Source organism: Choloepus didactylus, chromosome 1 (genome assembly GCF_015220235.1).
Source record: "Choloepus didactylus isolate mChoDid1 chromosome 1, mChoDid1.pri, whole genome shotgun sequence".
Lineage (NCBI taxonomy): Eukaryota > Metazoa > Chordata > Mammalia > Pilosa > Megalonychidae > Choloepus > Choloepus didactylus.
Window position 1 is genome coordinate 52740626 of NC_051307.1, and position 24052 is coordinate 52764677.

The 24052-nt window shown below is 34.1% G+C and overlaps 1 protein-coding gene across 2 annotated transcripts in view; it reads left to right on the forward strand.

Moving 5' to 3' along the window:
* Window positions 1-24052, forward strand: part of EPHA3 (EPH receptor A3) — a 366605-nt gene that overhangs the window by 64271 nt on the left and 278282 nt on the right. The gene's annotated exons all lie outside the window — the stretch shown is intronic.

A 24052-nucleotide genomic window follows, 5' to 3' on the forward strand; every position in this document is an offset into this window, starting at 1 on the left:
AGTTACTGCTTATGAGCAGCATCTAATTTTTGAGGCTAGGACTTTTCTGCATGTTTAATATCATAAGTTTATTGTTTTTAGCCATTCTCTCTATATAGGCCATAAGATAGTCAATAAATGGTATAGAAACTAAAACTGCATTATTGATGTGCAGTGTTTTTCTGAAAGCTAAGAGTGCAAAATATATCAAGTATATTTCATTACCAAAGTAATTTTCATTTTCTTTTTTTTCATTTAAAATAACTTTATACCTAACTAACCATTTTCAAAATGTTATTTGCTGTTTCCTTGCAGTGTTGAATTCTTTCATGTGCATTTCCATGTTTTGCCAAACATCCAAACAAAAACTGTAAAATGATATGGGAAAGAAATGATTTGGGAAATTAATTTAATATGTTTTTGTCTAGTATTTTTCCTACTATAATACTGATCTCTGAACTCTGGTATCTCTGAGCTCTCCCTCAATTGTTACATGGAAGTAAGATGTAGACAATTTTATTGGAGAAGAAGTTTTAAATAAGTTCAATTAAAGAAAAAGGAAGAGAGCTTTAAAAGTGAATTACCATCTGACTTTATTTCTGATATAATAGAACACATACTCCATCATAACAGAAAAAAGAAATCATATGACCCATAGTGAGTCTCTTTATGATCTTTGATCCAGGCTAGTCTCAGGGGAATGTAAAAGTATAAACTTCGAATCTTCTCATCTCTTTTGTTTGGATTAAGGTCACTGGTGGGGCAGAGCAGAGAACTGTGTGGTTAATTGTAGTGGAGATAGCCTTTAAGGCAATGTAAATGTTACGTTCAAATGTTACCAATATTTTTACACTCTGACTTTAAAAAAAAGTCTTCAAAAAATGTGGACAATGAAATCCTTGTCTTGTTTTTTTTTTTCTTTTTTAACTTTTTCCTATTAACACATAGAGTCACAGATGCATGTTACCAAGTCAAACACACTCACACTTGTAGATACATGTTCCCAGCAGGGTTTCATTTATGCTTAGTGCTGCGGTTTGGTGAAAAACCCTCTCATGTGTGTAGTTGTTTTCATTTTTGAGCTTGTCACAGCATGAAATCAGGGTCTCACTGAGAGCAGTTTTTTTTTTTTTTTCTTTATTTTAATACCCTGAGACTTAGAGGCTAAGTAATTTAAATGTCTGAATATGCAGAAATATTGTTCAAGTGTTGTATATATATTCGTATCAATCCCTGTTATCAAAGAATAGAAACGTAATATAACACAATGTTATCTGTAATTGAGGGTGTTTAGAAAACTGTCCTTTTTTTTTTTCCTATGCTTTTCTAGACCGGAATGAATAATTTCTTCCCTAAAAATTCACAAATACATAGTATGCTAATAATAAGATATCAAAACAGCTATGTATTCGAAACATGATTTGTAACTAAAGCTTTCCTTTCCCTTCCACATATCTAAGATATCTTAGATTGTCCAGGCTTGAATGTGGAAATGTTTATGTTTATGAATTGTCCTTTATGTAATTCCTAAACCTGATGTATTTTTCTTCTATAAGTTTTCCACTGTACCATAAACAGACAGGAATTACTTTCTCTTGATTTTCAAGTCTGTGTACACTCATTTCCCCAAAGAGAAAGATGAGACCATACCCTTAAATTTATGGTGTATGTATTTACTGACTGGCATGCTACAGGAGCACTGTTCAAAAACCACAGCTTTATGATGCTTTGGGTCAAACATTGTTTTGACATTATGTTTATCCTACAGTAATCAGCATATTAAACTGGAGAGAGTTTGCTCATATATGCAAAATGTAGAGTATAAAAAGCAGCAGTTTAGTAGCATTTAAAGGCCAAGTGAGGTTATGGTTTGCTTGGCTTGTGGTTCAGCTGATAAAACAATTGGACTGTTTCCAAGATTCCTCGACTCCAACTTTGTCATTTATTTTTGTCTGTCATTATTTTTTACAAAAAAAAAATAGACTTATTTCATGAAACTCTGAGGTGGCAAACCTGCATTTTACATGAAAGAAAAACATTTTTGCAAGTGAAATGCATATGGAAATATTCCAGCAAGTTCAGTTTGGATAATTTGTTAAGACTTAGTTATATAAGAAGGGCTAAAATAATTTCCAGAGGGAGAGTTAAAAAGAGACTTTGCCACAGCCTCTTTGACTCAGATGTTGACAAACTGAGTGAATGATGAACCATTTTTAAACAGAATACTTTCTATACTCTTTAACATATGGTGTTGGAAATTTGCTTTCATGGTTTTGAGAATGGTTCTTTTTTATTTAAACATGAGTGGTCCTATATTGTATTCAAGCAAATTTGTATCTGACTGATTTAAACAATCTCTTTGTTTTATTATTTAAATTACTCTCATTCTACCTGTGTTCTCAGTGTATAGTAGGCTTTTTGAAGAACACAGGATTCCTAAAGAGTTTACAATCTAGTTGAATTAGCATGACCAAGATACACCAAATAAATGAAGAATGTCATGAAGTATGAGTCTTCTGATTTCTTACAGCAACAGATAGCATTTCATTACAAAGTGTCTCACGTAATTCCATTTTATACACTGATTAAAATGTTTTAGGAGCCAGTAAGACATTCATATAGATCTGTTTGGTAGGTAATCGATAACAACATCAGAAAAGGATGCAGCCAAGTAAACCAATAAACAAATACAAGAAATAAATAAGCAAAGACAATGCAATTCAGGTAGGAGTGGGAAGAAATGTTGAAGAACTTAAAACTGTGATGTTTTAAACTTGTTTAGGTCTCTAAAGTTTCAGTGCCACAATCAAAAAGCAGTTCTCCAGCGTTACAAGACAGCAAGTCCAGCTACATAATTTGAGGAGCACAGTGCAAGCAAAACTGTGGGGACCCTTATTCAAAATTCATTAAGAGTTTCAAGATGGGGACAGCCAAATATTAAACCAAATGCAGGCCCTTTTAAGCAGGGTTGCTGGGAAATTGTGCAGGTGCCATGGCCTTGCAGCCAGCCCTACAGAGCACAGAAGCTAAGAGTGAACGTCTCCAAAGTCAGACCTTGTTTCCAATCCTCTAAGTTATTACTCCTTGTCAAAATACTAATATCTACTTTAGGACTGCTGTGAAGATTAATGAAATACTGCATGTAAACTGTTTAGATAGCGATGAGTACTTGATAAATAATTATTTCCATCCTTATTCATATTTTAGCTCAATTTCACTATTATTTTCTTCTTCTTTATTAGCATACTATCATACATTTTTCTCCTGCTTTTTTTTGTCTCTGTGTTTCTCTTCCATGACTTTAATCAGCTTCTATTTTCTTTTCATTGAACAATAAATAAAAGTCTTGTACCACCCTTCATTTCCTGTAGTGAAAGCATGTCGTACTCAGTGGTGGTTCTTTACTGTCCCAACTCTGCCTCCATTTTCAGATCATTCTTTCATCAGATTTCCTTGACATCTGTAAAAGATCAGTCTTGGAATGTATAATTGCTAGTGGTGTGGTCTGCGTAGTACATCGTGGAGAGTAACCTCGTCACTGAGGTTTAAACATATCAGGGTTTTCCTTTTAAAACAAGAGGTAGGAATGCATTGATAGTTTGGTGTAGATGGTGCAGTTTGAATAGATGTTAAATGGCCTCTTTATAGAGTCTGTATAGATTTTTACCCATTTCAGTAGATAATTTCAAAAATTATATCTTACATTATGCCATGAAGAGGAAAATTCTCAAGTCTCGGAAATAATAATAGGGAAAAGTAATCCATACACAAAATTTGAACAGGGAAGTGTGACTTAAATAAAGACCTATACATATTAAGTGCATGTGTGTGTGTGTGTGCAAATTCATGTTGCTTTACCTGGAAATAGTCTGTACCTGTGAAAGTTGAGATATAACAAAAACAAATTTGGTATATCCTTCTACTTCCGTAACAATGTAAAGTATTCTTTAACTCCCTTTCTGTGAGGGAATCTAGAAAAATCAAAATCATCTCTATGTACTATTTTAATCACACAGTTTATTGTTATTTTGATTTTTAAATGCTTTGAACGAAAAGCTTTTAACTGGAACACAAAAAGCAAGCACTAAAACCTGTTATGATGTCAGATGTTTCTGAACCTGAAAGTGAAACTATATTTACAACTATGATTTGAAAGAACAGTTTGAATTTGAGGATTCAGAAAAATTATTCAGACTTACAAGATAATTTAATATCACCCAAGTTTTCGATGATTTCTCCTGATAATTAAAATAATTATTGAGCTCCCTACTATATGTATAGATATCTATAGATTCATTTATTAAATGTATAAGTGTTCATTTGATTATATAATATACATCAAGATGCACACAACTTTGAATTTCAATCTAGGTTAAAATGAGAACCACAGAAATATGAATTGAATTTCTAATATATTGTTCCACATGCCTTATTGAGATATGTTTGTACCATTTTGGATCGCACTGGATTTTGCTGTGGGTGGGATCTTCTAGATTCAGTCTTTTCTGAAGTCTGCCACCGGAACTTTTGTTGATCATCTAACCAAATACCCAAAGATACATCAACATTATCCTGATCGTAGGGTGTGTAAGGCCATAGTCCATGCTATTTTCAATCAACTTGGGGCCTTTCTTCTCTATCACTTAGGTTCTCACCCAGTCATTGCCCAAAGTTCTGAAATATCCTCTATGCACAACATACACATACACACACACCCTACTACCACATCCAATATTCCCTAGGGTTATTTAATCTACTTTATAAAAAAGAAGAAGAAGAAAAAGTTGTTCAAAGAAAACAGATCTATCCCAGGTCTTTTCTATTAACATAATGCTTTATTTTAAATGGAATTATGTTCCTTTAACTTTATGAGCAGCAATGTCAAATTTTGTAAACTTTTTTTTCTAATGGCTCAAGAAGTCATTTTTTTAAGAATTGGAAAGTAGTAACAGATTCTTATCATGAAGTTCTGTCTGCAATTTCTTTAAAATCTTTAGGCTTGGATATAATGGTAAGTATAAAAGCATATGAGATTCTGTGAACTATAAAGAATCCTTGAAATTTAAATGATCAATTGAATATCTTGTTTCAGTTTGCTAAAGATGCCAGAATGCAATATACTAGAAATGGATTGGCTTTTACATGGGGATTTATTAAGTTACAACTTACAGTTCTCAGGCTGTAAAATGTCCAAATTAAGGCATCAATAGGAGGATACCTTCTCTGAAGAAAGGCTGCTGGCATCCAGGGTTCCTCTGTCACATGGGAAAACACATGGCAAAGTCTGCTTGTCCTTCTCTCTGGGTTCTGGTTTCAATGGCTGTCTCTCTCAGTTCCTGTGGGTCCTTCTTGTATCTCTGGGTGTTTCTCCCTCCCTCTCTCCAAATGTCACTGCCTTTTATCCTCTCATGAAGGACTCCAGCAAAGGATTAAGACTCACCTTGAATGGGCTGGGTCACATCTCAATTGAAACAACCTAATCAAATGTCCCACCCACAAAAGGTCTGCCCCCACAAGAAGGGATTAAAAGAGCATGGTCTTTTCTGGGGTACATAACAGCTCCAAACCGGCACAATCCTATGAATAGAAACATGTCTTAAGGATATAATTTTTATAAATAGCTTTATTTGTTCCTTTTTCTTGCTATGCTTTGAAGGTTTGATCTCTTCCTTTAAAAATATTCGCTTGATTCAGAACAATATTTAGAATTTGTAGGATGATGGCATTGCTCAAACACTTCACAGATATGATTCTCTATATGTTAAGGATCAAACAGCGTTAAAGAGATCACTGGCAAAGGATGATGGTCTTTATCTCAGACAATTGGAAACTGAAAGAAACCAGTTCTCCTAAGGGAAAATATTATTTTCCTTTCCCCATTCATGAAGGGAACCTCAGGATAAGCATGTAGTGTGGCTGGTTGATTTGTTGAGTGACTTCATCAAAATGGAGGCCTCTGTAAAGCAATAGTCTCTTAGTAGTTTCCAGCCATAGGAATTTCTTGGCATCAAAACCATCGTATTCTGTTTATGCTTAAAAGACCTCCATTCATTGGGTTGGTCGTTTACATTGGCATGAATCTAATTACACTCTGGTTGTTTTGAATTTAGTTTAGATATGCCATAAGTGATTCTACTTTCAATAATCATATGCACAAATTTCAAAGTAGCACTCAATGGAGGACTTTTAAAATAAACAAGCACTGGAAAAACCAAACTCTTGTGTGTTTCAGGAGTATAATCTAAAGTATAAACACATGCTGAAACAAAACTCCTTAAACATCAATGAAAGATACTGTACTCATACTACTCAAGACTTTTTCTTGCCAGAATTCTTGCATTTCTTATGATTGCTAAAAAAAAAAAAAAAAGCAAAAGTCTTGAAAATAGAATAATTTTATCATTTTTTCCCTGCTTTTCTAATAAGGATAAGTGACTTGTAGCAAAATGATGATGGGAAATCAGGTGGAAAGAGAGGGGACTTAGGGAAAGGGAAAAAGCAGCAGTTACTATTCAGATGTCAAGCTAGAAGTAGAAACTACTGCTCCCGGAAATAAAATCTCTAAGTGTTCCCAAATCTTCTTTCCATTACCAATAGGGGAACTGGTATGTCTAGTTTGATAAAAATGTCCTTGATTCCTATATGTCTAAAATAGAAAAAGAAAAAACAAAAACAACTTTATCGTATGTGTGTATGTATGTTTTATCCTATTTCTGGCTTGTTCCTTAGATAAGAGCTGTGTTCTCTATCTAGCTGACTCTTTAAGATCAAGTTCATGAAGAATATCCAGATGGCACTGTTTTATGTATGTATATGAATGTGTGTGCTGTGAAGATTGTGTATGACTGTACACTTACAATCAAGGTATGGTAAAAAAACGAGGAAACTTCATGGAGTCCCCTATATGGAATTCAGAGTAAAAACAGAGTCAGTAATGTAATTGTAAGAAAGTTGAAAAAGTTCCAGCTTTTCTCCTGAAAAAAATTCTTTATGATTTTTTTTCCTTTTTAAATACATTAAACAAATTTCTGTATTTTTGAAATTAAAAAAAAAAAGTTGGATGACCTTGCTTTGCTATTCCTTAGATATTTGTTGACCTGTCTGAGGAATAATCTAGCACCAGCTGTAGAAGAATTGGCTAAATATGCAGAGAGAGTTATCTTTGATATGTATGTTTAGTAGACTAGAAACAGAAAATTCAGGATATTTAAGTAATTTATTTACCAAATATCACATAAACTAGAGCTCAGGTCTCAGTATAGTTCCATTTTCCCAATATTTCACCTTTGACTAAAGAGACTCATCTTTTGTATCTTCTCCAGGGCTAAAATTTGGGAAAACTGCAGAATAGGTAGGTTTGTAGAATGTGTTTTACCTCTGTCATTACACACTCTCATTTTTCCTTTAATGTGGTATGCTGGTTTGAATCTATTATGTACCCCAGGAAAGCCATGTTCTTTTAATCCAGTCTTCGGGGGGCAGACCTGCTGTGGGCGGGGCATTTTGATTAGGTTGTTTCCATGGAGGTTTGACTCACCCAAGTCAAGGTGAGTCTTAATCCTTTCCTAGAGTCCTTTAAGAGAGCTCACTGAGACAGAGAGAGCTCAGAGACACTAAGAGATATAATACAGAGTTCGCCCCCGGGAGAAGCCAAGGAAGCTAAGACAGAAGTTCTAGACATTTTGAGGAAAGCCACAGAAACCAGAAGCTAAACCCATGAAAGGACCAGCACACTCCAGCCATGTGCCTTCCCATGTGACAGAGGAAGCCCAGATGCCATTGGCCTTCCTTCAGAGAAGGTATCATCCTGTTGATGCCTTACTTGGATCATTTTCATGGCCTTATGACTAAATTTGTGAACTAAACCCCCCATTGTAGAAGCCAATCCATTTCTGGTATATTGCAATTTGGCAGCTTTAGCAAATTGGAACTTGTGGGTTCTCACATCCCCCCACCTCCCCACCACCTCATCTGCTCTCAGAGTATTTCCAGCTCACATAGTCACACTATGATTGTTTAGGTTTAATATGCTTTCACACTTAGGACACTGTTATTTTGCAAGATAAAAATAGCCTGAGAAAATAACAATTTAATAGTGGAATTTCTGTTGTCTTTTGAATGGTGGTATTTTTGAGAAGATCACCGTCTTGTCAACCCTCAAATTTAAAGTACACAAAATGCTGCATTTTGTTTTCTTCCTTCCTCCCCCTCCTTTCCTCCCTCCCCATTCCTTCCTTCCTTCCTTCCTTCCTTCCTTCCTTCCTTCCTCCCTTCCTTCCTTCCTTCCTCCCTTCCTTCTTTCCTTCCTTCCTTCCTTCCTTCCTTCCTTCCTTCCTTCCTTCCTTCCCTCTTTCCCTTCTTTCTTAATATTACACTTCTGATTAGCACAGTTAATGGCTCCATTATTTTTCATCTAAATCTCTCTTGGTAAAATCTCACTGCATTATCATAAAATCTATCTTGACACTAGATTGTGACTTTCTTGAGGGCCTAATTCCCTTTACTTCGGGAGAACTTTTTTTATAAATGGTAGAGTATTTACTTCTGAAATCTCTTTCCTTGCCTGATAGGCCCTGGAACCTATCTACTAAGTACCTCTTCCTGTTCATCTGTATAATAGTGTAAGCTTTACCTCTCAATATGTGCCCTGGTTTTGTTAGACCAGGTGGTAAGCTTACAACATACCTACAGCTTAGTTTACATTTTTTCCCTTAAAAAAATTAATTTTTTCATTATTTCAAAAGAAAAACTTAAGCATTTTTACTGTCACAATTCAATTATATAAAATGAAAACAAGTCAGACTTCACATTGAGAACTATTTTCTGATATTTTCTAAGTTGTGCTTGTGTACTACTGCCAATTACATTTATTAGCCCTAAATATTAAACAGCTGGCAGAATTCCATTGTATATAAATAAGACATTTGAGACCTGGACAAGTGCCATTTTGAATAGAGCCAGCTGGTGCTTTTTACAGTTTCATTCAGCCTAACAGAACTGATTCCACAGTGCATTCAGTGTTTAGGTAAATGACAATAAAAAAGCATGCTGTGAATTAGGAATTCTATCAGAAAATCCACTGTATAGAAATACAACATTTCAAAAACTTGTTAAACCAAGGAAATGCTATGTTATGTACTTGTTTGCTGAATTTTTTTTGACACCTGGAACTGTTTTTAGTCTTTAATTTTCTCTGTGCCCATTTTGTAGAGCTCTAAGGTACGCAAATAATTGCTGCTTTGGTTATTCTTTCCTCTTCTAATGAAATTAAAATTCTTTATTTCAAATTTATTTAAATCATAAAAATATAACCAAACTTTGCATTAGTTGCCGCTTAGAGTCTTACTTTATATTATTTTCACTAATATTTCATGTTCATGCCCTACCTTCATTGAATTACCATATAAAGCCTTTTATCATATTATTACATCAGATTAATGTTTTCAAAATGTAAATATATAATATTATTGCATTGAAAAAGAGCACCAAATATTGGTAAAATGATATGCATAGTTCTTAAAATACAAACTATGCAGTAAATATTAATTTATATTAAATAATGAATTTGTACAATCCTAAAAATGCCTCCTTGTTTTGATCTGCTATGTGTATTCCTAGAATTAATTGGTAAATATAATCAAAAATATTTGTTGATGCATATTGTGTGTATGTATGTATGTGTGTGTCTGTGTATGAAAAATCTGAATATTTCTCCTGAACTCAATGAAATTAAGCAGCATATTTGTCACTGTAGGCACTTATCTGAAATAACTGACCATGACATAGCTTTGTGGCATCAGTTAAAGGACTGGATTGAGAACCACAATAGAACGATTCTCTTGACTTGTTGGAAAGTAAATCTATTATATTTTAGTTAACATTAAAATTAAAAATAGCTTAGCATTTCAGTCTAAATATCCCTGCATAAAAAACAATCTGAAGAAATGTAGAATTTCAATGGGAAAGTGACTTTATAATAAATACAAAAGCTATCTAATAGCTAATAATTTATTTTCACTTGTTTTGATATTTTCTGATTTTCATTATAAGTGGATTTCTTTCTTCATAGTTACCCTTTAGTGTGCATACATAATGTCCTCAATAAAATGTCATTGAAGGAACAAATAGGTGAAGCCCATACAGATAGAAAAAAGCCCAGCCAAGATCTCATTCTGCACTAGACACAGTGATTTCCATGTTGTCAAATTCAGTGGCCCAATCCTGAATTCTCACCTTTCTCCTTTAGTAAAAACATTTTACAAGCTGATCATTGACATTTTCTCCTTGCAAGAACACTATCTTCATTTGGTGTTGGTACACCACTTTTTTGGTTTATCCCTTGCTTTACCTGATGCTTCGTGTTAGGTTCTTTTGCTAAGTTCTGCCAATATTCTGCCAAACCTCACTTTTCAAATCTCTTCTTTTCTCTCTACAGTTACTTCCTGGCAAATTTCATCATTTTATATATTGACAAACTTTGCATTATATCTATCTCTGGCTTCAGCATGCTATTCAGTCTCAGAGTCATGAGGACAAGTGCTTATTGCATGTTTGCTTGGATGTCTAATTGTCATTCACAATTAATATGCCCAAATACCTTGGTATCCTGTCCATAAATGTGCTCCTCCTACAATTAATCTTCTTCATCTTGATAAACGTTTTTCTTGCTTACATCACTCACAGTTCTGTGCATAATAATTTATTACAGGAACAGCCCTTGGCCACTGTATCCTTTTACTCTCCATTTTTTACTATCTGCTCTGCATCTTCTCTATAAGACAGGTTCAATGAAACCTAGGACTTTGCTGTTTCTTTTTTTCACTGGTTCTATCCCCAATCTCGAGTAGTGTTGATTCATAACATACCCTCAATAAATCTTTTGAATGAGTTAAATTATAAGTCTGTAATAAGAGTTTCTTTCATGTTCTACCTAGAACAGATGCCCATACCTGGAGAGTAATAGTTAAATAGACTCTAATCTGCTTAGAAAACTGTTAGAACATTTTCTGAAGGGGATAATTTAAATCTTTCTCAAGAGAATGAAGAGGACTGCATGGGAAAGATTGATTTTACACCATCAAATGACAATACCTCAGACTTTGCTAGAAATTGAGATTCCAGTACTTTGAGTTTTTCATTGTACCATATCAACTTGCCTGACATGATAGGTTTTCCTCAATAAAATGAACCCTTACCTTCATTTCCAATAATTTTTCTACATCAGCTACTCTTTTAAAAAATCACTCTGTGTACTCTATGTTTAACAACAGAATTAGTAAGAAGACATTAATTTTGTGTAATATACTCTGCAATTCATTATTAATGGGTGTCTGCCTGTGTACAGTAGCTCTACTATTTTCTACCCAGATATAATAATGAAAAGCAAATTTTAAATTCAGCTCCTTTTATTTGGAAACATAAATTCAACATTAGGTCTGAGTTGAAAACAGGTCCCTCGTTGTGTGGAAACTTGGACTCTAAGAAACTTCCTGTGCAACACTATTAAACATCCTCCATCTGTAGCAGTTCAAGGTTTTATTGCTTAACCATTTCATGACTACTGAACCTAAAGGCTGCATCTGCTTATTGAAAATATTTTATACATTGAAATAAATCCATGCTTTCCTTTACTTATTTTTCTAATACTTATTAGAAGAAGCTGTTAAAATTCTTTAATTTCTCTGGACTGAGCTGATTACAATAAAAGGTCAAAATCTTAAATTCTTTTTCTAACTCTCTTCAAAACTTTTGTTTGTTAGGCACATCTGTGAAAACAGATGAACCAGTCATTTCAGTTAACCATATAGTAAATAGCCAGTTAACCGGGCATCTGTAAACTTAACTTTAATTTGGATATTAAACTTTACAATTTTACATAAATGTTGATATTGCATGGTTAAATCTTTATTCATTTCATTTTGTTATTTTTATTGGAAAAATTAAAATATGATGTTCCTTTTTCATTAGTTAGTAGACATCTATTGAGTGACTTCAGCCAGGTATTGTTCTAGATTAGGAGTCAAAAATGATGGACCAAATTTTGGGTATGGTGTTTATTAAAAATTAAAATGGAATTTCTTAAGATATTTGATGTACTCTCTTAACAAAGTTTCCATGAGTCCCAGTTGTATCCAATCAGCTTTACACTTTTATATGGTCCACCCTTCTAAGTATGCACGTTTTCAAGCACTTTGTTAGATTCTATAGCTAAACAGAATATTAGTACTCTTAAAGATCACAAAGTTTTGCCTTCAGGGAAAGTGTAACCTCTTTGGAGAAAAATGTTTAAACAAGTCGATGCAGTACAGTTAATATAAGCAATAATAGAACTATTTAAGAAGTGATGGAATTACATAGCTGAGAAGTGAGTGATTCAACTTTGGTGGGGAGATAACTATTTATAGACAAGGCGCCATTTGAATTTGGTCTTAATGATCAAAAAGTAGCTCACTGGGTTGGTCCTTGGAAGGAACAGAGTAGAGGAAAGAGGATTTGGGATGTTATATAAGTGTAAAAGGGGCACAGAAATGTCTTTTGGATTTGGATAAACAGAAGGAAAGATGAGACAGTCAAAGCCAACAAATGGAAAAGCAAAATTAAGAGTACAGTCTGCAAGGCAAGCTGCCTGGGTTCAAATCTCCTCTCTGTCACTTCCTAGTTGTGTGACTTTAAGAACTGACTTAATCTTTCAGTACTTTTATGTCTACATCTATCAGAAGGTGATATTAATAACCTTTACCCTATAGATTAGCTATGATGATTAAATTGGATTGCATATATCAAGTACTTAGAAAAGTGCCTGGCCAATAAAAACACTCAGTGCAGGGGAGTAGGGTTGCCTGCTGAAAGAACACCAAAATCTTGGAGGAAAATCCTAAGCATTTTATCATGGGAGTCATACTAGACTATACACTGTTCATTAATTTACATTCATCATTTACATTACTGTTGGACGATTGTTAATATTAAGACTGAGGTACTCAGATCCAGAGTTATGGGGGGGATAAAGGATTAACTGTCTTCACAAGGGAAAGGCTAAGATCTTAAATCAGGAAACTACCATAATGAGAGACTTAGGATTTAGTTCTCTAATAACCAGAGTATACAAGTGACTTAATATTAGAATATTTGCCTTCCAGTATACTAATAAAAATCTGTGAACTATGGAGTCAGTATTACTTTTTTTTCAATATAATACTGGGATTCTACTTAATCCCTCAGGATTGACTTGGGTTCCATATTTTGAGTAGAGGGACATAATATAGAGAATAAACTGGTATATGTCACCATTTTTGGTAATATATAGTTCTAGATACTGAAGGCTTTTGGAGCCACATAATATTATATAAATAATATTAGGAGCCATCCTGTTTCTAATCCACCTCAAACAGCTGCTTTAACATTTACAAGCTCTAGCATCATTAGATAAGAAATATAGAAACTGATCATCAGTTGTAATATTTGAAACAATGTAGAAAAGTATTTTCAAATAACTTTTTACCACACATTAAATAGTATCAATAACTACATTTTGAATTCATCTGTGACTATTTTCTGAAATTCTTAATAGAAAGTTAAATGAAAATTATTTTGGATAATTTGAGTGTAATTGCATAAATTTATGAAAATATAATATTTGTAACCACTAAATAATATATTCGGTTTCATACTTTCTCTTTATATTAGCCATATACAAGATATGGGAACATTTGTAGTACCACAAATAAATAAACAAGAACTCTGTAGCTTAAGTACTTGACCATGATTTTTGGATCCATATTTTCAAAAGAAGTTCAAAATATTTCTCTGATGATAATTAATAACCCCCTCTTGTTGGGAAAGTCAAGGACACATTTAACAGCCATCTCCCAGCCCTTGTTTTTACCCTCCTTTTCCTCTCTTGCTCATTTGTATGCAGGTGTTTGTTTCCACTTTTGTTTGTTTGCTTGCAAGTGATTGCTGTGTTTCTATTTGTGCCTGTTTGCCTTCAAGTTCTTAGTATGTTCCTACTTTGGAAGAGAATGCAGCTGGGGGAGATGTTAAATAGTAACCATTCCCAGCAGCTTTCCAGGGCATGAAGATTGCTCATTGGCAGAGTCCCCTCTCCCTGGAGTGTATAAAAGCTCATCATTCAGTCAGTGCAGGTATCCCTCATCTCCAATGTGAAGAGAGGCATGTAGTGCTGCTATACATCAACCCTCTTACCCAAGCAGTTGCCCTCTCCAGGGGATTGGCCAAGGTGAGTTCTTTTCCCCTGCTTTTCTGGGCCCTTTGTACTATGAAGCAATAAAGCAGTCATTTACTGGGAGTCTCTGTTGTGCCTGAGCTGGTGTTCCCATGACCCAACATATAGCAACCTGCTCCACTCCTCCCTCCATTGATGGTGGCCTTGGCATTACTATGGGAGCAATTAATGAATCTATTTTTCACAATTTGTCAAAACAGTTTTCTCCGTTCACAATCGTTTTGATATTTTATCAATTACTTTTTCTTTGAAAAATTTTATTATGCAAAATAATGCTCTTCATACACACCATTTAGCTTTTTAAGTTTATTCCAATGTGATTACTTGCTACCTAAATGTTAGGGAAATGTTGGACCATTTTTTCCAAACCCAAAGTAATTAAATTTTAATTTGTCCCCCAAATTTTTATGACTATCCCATGCATCACATTTTTTTTTTTCTAATCCTGAACATGCAGCTATTTAAGATTCCAGTTGTTTTGTTGTTTTTCTTCTACCCACACTCACTTTGGGTAGTGAAACAATGTACTCTATATTGTAGGACATTTATAATCATATGATAATTTTCATAGTGTAAGGTAATATCACTAATTAATTGTTTACAGTTGTCATGTGCATCAAGATTGAAATATGGCTAAGTCCGTTCACAAATATTCTTTCAGAAATATAGATCTTTCTAAAAAATACTAATATTTCAGTACTTATTGAAACATGTCCTTTATAGTACATAAATTTAACGTGTTCTCTGTGTGGAAATTTCATCTGGAAAGAAGGTCCCAGTACCCCTTCAAGGGCTCTATTGCATTATTAAAAGCTCAGTCAATATAGAATCCATTGAATCTTTTTCTGTTTAATAATAAAATTCTTGAAAAAAATTTACAATTACTTCTTCTGCTTCTCCTCCGCTATAGACTCCTTAGTCCCAGGAGGTTTTGGAACAACCTCTGCTCTCTAACAGAAACTCTCTTTATAGTCACCAGTATCCTCCACTTATCACTTCATTCTTCTCAGACCTCATACTTTTTACTCTAATGTATTCTCCATTTTTACTACATTGCTCTTGAAATTCTCTCCTCTGTAGTGTCTTTGCTTCCTCCTTGTTTTCCTCTTATCTCTGCAAATGCTTCTTTTCAAAGCTATATTTGTCGTGCTTAACTTGAGATACTTTGACATGGGGAATATTTCAATATGGATGCTTTGAAAAATCAGTTTTTATAATTTTTCCATTTCTTTCATCAGCTCATCTTTCTCTTGCTACCCTCCAAAATATAAACCTTTCAAAATACAGTTTCTGAAATCCCTTTTTATGTTGTACTTAAAAAAAAATTATCTTAAACACTTGCAAAGCTTTGTTTATGCAACTCCAAAATGTGAATTTCTACTTTTATAAACTTTTTTCCTGACTTCTGGATGACCTTTACAACTTCTCACGTATCTTTTTCTTTGTTTCCTGTTGGTGTATCAAACTCGGTCCAAACAAAACTGCACCTCTTCCTCACTTAACTTTTTCTACCTCTTTTGCTGCCTCTCTCAGATAAGAATATTATTATTACTGAATCAGCAAGAGCTACCTAAATGTTAGGGAAATGTTGGACCATTTTTTCCAAACCCAAAGTAATTAAATTTTAATTTGTCCCCCAAATTTTTATGACTATCCCATGCATCAGCAAGAGAGATTAGTGGAAATTAGGAGAGACTTTGGAATCAAAGAATTGTGGGTTAAATCTCGGCCTCTACATTTACTGGCTATCTGATTTGTGGCAACTTGCTGACCCTTTACTGAGCTTCATTTGTCTCATCTGTATTATTGATGGATGATAGCATCATCCACTCAGAATTGTTACAAGGATAAAGTGATGCATTGCAGAGAAAGCCATTACTCAGTAATTTCCACGTAAAGTTGTCAATATGATTGTCAAATATTAGCTTAAAATCTCAGATCATTTCAGCTTTTCAGTATTCTCAATCCAAATACCAGTTGGTTACCAAGTTCTAGTTCTACCTCTGAAATATTACTCTTATTCAAAAATTAACTCAGTTATTTTCTCATTCAGTGAATGGATTATGTGGAACTGTGCTGGGTGCTCGGTATCAATGAGCGAAATGGACAAGCTCCCATAACCTCTCCCTTAGTTTCCCACGATAACGCTCCAATCCATCTAACTAAATGCTGTTGTGAAAGTAATATCCCTGTATTTGATCTGTGTTTGAATCTCTCAAGTATTTAGAAAGCCTCAAACCTCAGTTACATTATGGCAGTCCACTTGCTCATCTGCCCTTGCTTCCTCTAAGTTTCTACACTTCTTGTTACAGAAATGGGAGAGATCCTTTGGAAAAGTGAGGCTTGCCAGTTATCTGCTCAAAATCCAGGATTGGATCTAAACTCCTCCTCTGCTCTCCTCCCTTTTTTCCTTTCTCTTCCTAGGACAAACCAAAACACTCAGCCTCAAAGCTTTTACTTCTATTCCATTTGCCTCAAATGCTCTTTGCAAATGTATCCATATTGCTTTATGAAATATCATCTTCCCAGTGAAGTCTTTCCCTGCCATGAGCCACATTTTCATTTCGAGTCTCAAGTTAAATATCATGTTCATGATGAGGTCTTCCCAGGGTGCTCTTAAGAATTTCCCCTTCTCTCAAAATACACAGCTGTCCCATCTTCCTTCCCTCTTTCCTTATTTCTTCATAAAACAGATCCCTAAATAAGAAAACAAATATTATACCTCTTTATCTTGTTTATCTGTCTCTCTCACTAGAATGTAATCTCCCCGAGGAGAGAGATTTCAGATTGTTTTGTTCTCCGTTATTCCAAACAACTAATAGGTTCACTGGTGCATAGCAGGTGCTTCATAAATAAGTATTGAATAACTCAGTAGAAGACTGGCTTTATCTCTCACTATAGTTACTTAGAGATACACAAAGTCCATTGGTATTTTTATATTTTTGCATCATTTCCTGTGTTGCTTCCCCTGCCCTGAATATGTTCTTCTTCCTCCTTCTCTCTGTTCACCTGTTTTCACTAGCCAAAGTTCCACTTATGTTTAAATTTCTTGCCTATACTCCACCACATGACTGCTGTTTTTCTCCAAAGGTATTTTCTCTTTCTCTGGTGGTCACATGGCTCATTGACACTTTTTGACTGTGTAAATCACATTCTCCACTTCTCTCAAGTTCCCCATCCAATCCATCATCAAATCTTTTGATGCAACTGCCTAAATATTCCCGGAATCTGATCTCTTCTCCCCACCGCCACCACCACTTTCCTATCTAGGGTTCCATCTTCTGTCACGTGGACTGTTGTAATAACTTCCTCATGATCTCAATTCTTAGATCCTTGCTCTTTGCAGTTTCTTTTCCACACACCAGCCCAAACCAAAGTGCCTCCCATGGCCTACAAGGACTTACATGATCTTGCAGCCAGCTACCTCTCTGATCTAATATTTCACTGCTTTACCCTGGATTGCTCAGTTCCAGCCACAATGACCTCCTTGCTATCTCTTGATTACAATAAGCACCCTCCTATCTCTCTGTCAGTGGACTTTCTGTTCCCTCTGCTTGGAACACTGTGTCTGTGACTATTCTCTTGTACTAGTTTCTAACTTAATTCAAGTGTCTGCTAAAATGGGATGATATCCCTGGCTACCCTATCTAAAATGCCACCACGATTCCTGACATCATTATCTCCTCCTTTAACCTGCCCTGATCTTTGTTATGACAGCTCCTCACCCATCATATTTGTGTGTTGGCTTACTCTTTGTTTTCTCTCGAGTAGAACATAAGTTTCATGACCATAATAGTTGCTTTAACTTATTTTAATCTGTGGGCTGAGGGCTTCCCGGGGCTGAGGAAAGTGCCTGGCCCACAGTAGATTTTTTTTGAATGAGTGAATGACTGTAATATTTGTTTTGCACAATTCAGTTCTGTTCTTGTCATGTAAACTTTCAGAAGGGCAGGAAACCATGACTTCTGCATTATTATCATGGTAGTGCCAGAAAACTATCTTGTAGAATGCAAGTCCTTAATATTTGCTTTATTTAGTAAGCTGGCAAAAAACCTGACAAGCATTTATCAACTATCATTATTATCTGTTATACCTGAATGGACAGTCATTTATGAAAAGTCTTATTATCATCTCCATTTTTTACATTAGATAACTGCGGCTCAACATAACTCCCTGCTATGAAGTAAAAGCACAATAATAATACTTATCCTTTATTTTTATTAAACTACAGAATATTTTTATTTTATGATATAGTTGTATGCAGGCAGGTTAAATAATATTTATGTTCAAAAACAAATAGCGAAAGGAAATAAAATCAAATGTCTAGTAAAATTATAGACCTATAGGACCTGGTAACATGTAGAATATTTATTGGCAAAACTTTTACTCTACTTTAGAATAGGCAAATTTATCATAGATAAATACAGCAGACTCATTTATAATGAAAATGTGAAGCGGACAATTATTCAGTTAACTTTTGTCATTAATTATATTTATTACATTTCAAAACAGTAAAACAAACTACGTTTGTCAGGAATTACGGTGGCTTTAAATAAATCTCAAGAAACTCTAGCCAAGTGAAAAAGAATATGAAATAGGGAAAGCTTGAATTTAAAATGTATTCCTATTATTTTACAGGGAAAAAAAGTCAGAAAATGATTTAGGCTTGCAGAATTATTTTACCTAGCCATTATTTCTTTTCCAATGGTAGGAGAACCAGCTGTCCAGGAAAGCAACTTACAAATTGACAAGAGACCTTTAGCTAGAGTGTTTGTGTTCAACTGAAGTAGTAACTCTGTAAATTGTGAAATGCCTACCACTTTCGTGCGGTCTCCCAGCATCATTCTTCATCGATGTTTGTTTACATGGTCTAAAAGATGGTGCTATGTATTCCAATGCCATCTTTGATTAACTCAGCTTTAGCAGAATAACAATAATACTTAACATTTGTTTACTGCTTCCCATGTGCCACACAGTTACAAACATTTTAAATGGATCATCTATTTTTGTCCACAAAACTTCTATAAAGTGGATACAGTTATTTTCTCCATTTTTCCGATGTGTAAACTCAACCCAGTCTATTACATCTCCTAGCTAGTAGGTGGTGGAGCTAGTTTCAAACTCTGTGTCTCTCTCTCTAGAACTTCAACCCTTAACTCTGAGGTCCCTAGGATATTCAATGGATAAAGAATGAAAAATGTTCCTATGAAGCATGTTGTTATGTGTGTGGTAAGAACAGCAGAAGAGATCTTTGTAGCTTTAAAAAGTGCTACAAAGTAGCTTATATTTCAGGGAAATGCTCTGAAGAATTATACTTATTTTGTTAAAAAATAAATTCAGTTGTCTGAAAATCTGTAAAACTTAGCGTATGTTCCACAGTGACACAAGTTAATTTCATTTCTGTCAATGTGAGTGCTCCACAGGTACCTTGTAAATTGCTATGAATTACTGTGGCTGTGACCCATTATCATCGCAGGAAATTACATGAATCTCACAACTGATATGAAATATACTGCTGTCACCGCTATGCATTAATTTCTAAATAGTTGGCCATTTGTAATAATTCTGCAAATGCACATCTTACCACAGTATTCAGTCTAGACAAGTTAAACCAATGTGCATGGAATTTCCCCATTATTTCCAAGCAGTTATACTGAATTCTAAAATTACCTTTTTATTGGGCAATTTCACATTGAACATTTTTCCAAGAATTGGAAACATGATAGTCCCATTGTCCTACTCCTTAATATTTAGGGGAAGTTTATTCTACAAAAATTAAAGCCATTTGGATATATATGAACAGGAAGACAGAATGACAAAATCTCTGAAGAAAGTCGAAATGTTTTTATTTTTCTTTCTAGCTTTTATGGGATAGCTGAATGATTTATTAGATGGTTTTTTGACCATGTTAACCTCCTCTTTGCTATGTAATTTTCAGATAATGGCATACTTTATGCTAATAGTTTTTGAAAACATATATTTTTGCAATTATAAATCTCCTTTAGAAATCAAACCTCTGTAATGCAAATCATACTTTCCCGATTCTTCCCCTGACAGGAAAATAAATTTAAAAAGGAGGTTAAATTAAAAACTGTTGACAGCAATAAATTTAGATACTGGTATCCCCATGGTATATTTTATATTTTAATATATCTTACCTGTTGCAGGTCAATGCCTCTGGCTAAAAATTCATTTTTATAAGTAGGTCTTAAGCATTTATATTATTTTTGAAATATTTTTCCATTGCCATCCCACCATCTCCCACGCTTTAAGATTTTTCCACCCTCCAAAATTCTTTTCACCATCTATTTCCAAAATCTTTATCATAGATTTACTGACACATGGTTTCTAGAAATTTATTTCCTTCTTTCTTAATTTTTACAAAATGCTTATAATCCTGGAATGGGTCTTGTATTTGCTCAGTTAGGCCCATATTCTAGCACATAGCTATCCAGAGTACTGATTTATTAAATCCAAAGACTTATATAACAAAAAACACATAATATTCTATTTAATTTTAATTCATTTCTATAAGGTATTTACTTATTTATGAAGAATTAAAGATAAATGAATGTCTTATATAAAATAACAAAGGATATAGCTGGTAGACTGTGTTTGTAAAGAACAAGTACCATGTCTGTCTTCTACATTACTGCATCATGGACACAGAGCCTGGCACTTAGCAATTATTTAATAAATGTAAGTGTAATGTTCTTGAAATGAGATACATAGTATCTAATGAGGACACAGTTTCCCAGAAAAAAGAAAATTAAAGACATGAATTTATTTAAATACATGTATCTTGATTTTTATTTCTGTTGATGCTCACTCATAAGAAAAATTTATGTCTTTATAATATTTTGGAAATTTTTCAGAGAACATTCATTCAACAGAGACCATTTTCCCAAGACTTCGAGTTTGGATTTTGAAAGTGGTCTTTCTGAGGCCTTCCTCTTTTCTTTTCTCTGGAGTGCCAACCCCTGGTCCAGAGCCAACCACTCACCCCTCTTCAGTAATTTCTCACCATAGCAAATGTTACTGAGATGCTGCAGTTGATGTCACCAAATTATTCAATGCCTCCCTACTCTAAGTAGTTTTCCACATGCCCTCTGCCCTGTGCCCTATGTTCTAGCCAACTGAAACCTGATTCCTTAAATAGGTTGTCTTCACATGCCTCTATAAGTGTGCTCACACTTTCCCTTTCTGTTTGACCTCCTGCTTCTACCTGTAGAAGTTCTAGCCATCCTACCTTCCATTTCTTTTTTCCTTGATGCTTTCCCAGGGCCTAGCTTTCAGTATCCTCCATCATTTCACACAGCTCCTTGCAGTACCTCAAATGGAGAGTATATCATTATCTACCTTGAGTGGTAGTTAAGTCTTCCCTTTCAGCTTCAACTTCTGGATAACAAGAATTATGTTTTATTCATTTTTTTTACTATACACAGAAATATTTAATAAATGTATATATGTAGAGTTGAATAGAACTATTATTGAAGCATTTTTTTAAAAATCAGAAATCATCACAGAAAATCACAGTGAAAAACTCAAAATAAAAATAATAGCTTGTCTAAAATTAGTTGCATTTTATTTATGCCAGTAGACATATGTGATTGACGATAACTCTTTCCCATAATGTTTACATGATTTTGTGATACATTTTGCTTTTACCACCAAATGTGAAAGAGAACAATGTGATTATATTTAATTTTTTGCTTAGGTAAATCATGAAGTTATTTTTTTCACTTTCTTAGTATTTCCAAAATTGTGTTAGACTATGCACTAAAGGTATTACAGCTTCTCCCTCTCTAAGACAATGTAAATTATTTTTCACTCCATAATCCCTGTTAGCAACTAGCTGAAAATGTTATCCCACAGAACAATTAATTTTTACAATGCGTATACACATTCTTAATTATTACAACTAAGATTTATAGGAATAATAGTTATTAGACTAAATACTGATTATTAAAAATATGTTTTCCCAGTTGACTCAGTGAAAAGGAAGTGTGCTATCAAGAAAATATGAATTAAGGGTCTCTGGTAACGTAAAACACCTTGGATGAAGGGCAGATTCACTGTGATTATGCTATCAGGGATAGATTTCAGGGTTACCTCTTCAGGGAGAGGAAGGCTGGATAAGTGGTTTTCTTAAAGTTGTAATAATCCTGAAAAAGGAAAAAAGAATAAGGGATTCAACTCCGTGCCTCCATGGTCTAATAATATAAGCTTGAATTAGGAATCTTGAAGTCAGGCTAAATATCTGAATGTTGACTTTAGAGAATTAAATAATTATGAATTATTTTGAGTTTTTCATGAGCCTGTGTCCACTTCCACTAAATACAGTGTTACCTGCACACTGCTCACAGAGATTTTTTTTAAGGATGAGGAAAATAAAGAGAAAGATAACTGTACCACCCAATTCTATATGTCACACATTTTCTTTTTTCCAAGTCTGTCTTGGGACAATTACTGTGGTGAATATAGTATTACTGATTATTTATGAACATCACACATAAGCTCTTGGGAAGAACATAGGATAAGGCTGCGCATTCTTTTAATTTGTAAAGCATAAGGATTACGATAGCAGCATTAAATAGTGACTTTTGTTGTTATGCTGCTGTTATTGAGAGAAGGCTCTTTTAAGGTTTTTATTTCTACATTGTTAGTCCTCAGCAAATGCTAGCCTTAGAGTCTTGCTGTGTTCGCACGTGGTCTGAGATGGCAATCCACCATCACTTACAGGCAATTTGGTCTTCATTACAAATTAATGAAGTGATAATTGTTCTCTGCAACCTTTTATGTGTAGAACATGCTGGTGTTGTTTGCATTATCTTCTTGCAATTTATACCTCTGTATTCAAGGACTTGTGATAGCTTGCGAAATTAGCATTGAGAGGAAAAATGGTAAACTACAGTGAGATCTCCATAATTAAAATAATATTTTGTATCAAATTATGAATATTACTATATAATAAGTTTTTTGATGTCTAATAAAATGCTGTACATTACAGGAGAAATTTGCGAAGGATTCATCAGTTGAAATACAGACTCATATCTATTCTGATAAGGCAATCAACTTAAAAATGTCAAGTCAATTGCTTTGACTGTTTAAATAGTAATATCATGATCTAACTTCCTGTAAAAAAACATTTATTTTCTGTAGTTTTGCTAGCTTTGTGCTTTACAATGCCAGTTTTTAATCAATGTGACGATCACAGAATATATGCCACACAATACTAACTTTTAACACAAGAGGTTTTTGGAGCACCATTTCTGTTCATTCTTTTCTTTTTTCCAATATTAAATTAATACATTAATTTTCTTTGAAATGTAACTTATCTATTATAGTCACCTCAATGTAAAAATCCTCATAACTAAGAATGTAATGTACATTTGCCTTCTTAAAAGTTCTCTGTATAATACATGCATAGGATGGATGTATGAAACTATGTATTAGTGATTATTAAAAGTACAATGTGAATATTTTCTTTCCTTATATTAAGATACAAAAATATATTGTATCTTATGTCTACAGTTTTCTAAAAAAAATTCCCAAGCTATTTCTCTGTTTACCTTGGGTGGAGAATGAAGTCTCTCCTGTTTTTCATGCATAACTCTTAGATTTCATTTTTTTGGAGGGAGAGGGATGATTTGAAGTTTACATTTTTACTTCAAATTTTTCTTCATACTTCCGCAAAATATATCCATTAAAATGGCAGAGTATATTATAAAGATACATCTTAGTGTTTAATCACTTGGAATCAACTTGTTTTGCCACATGCTAGATTTTACCAGAACCTGGCCCAAACTAGGAAAAAAATAATAAAGA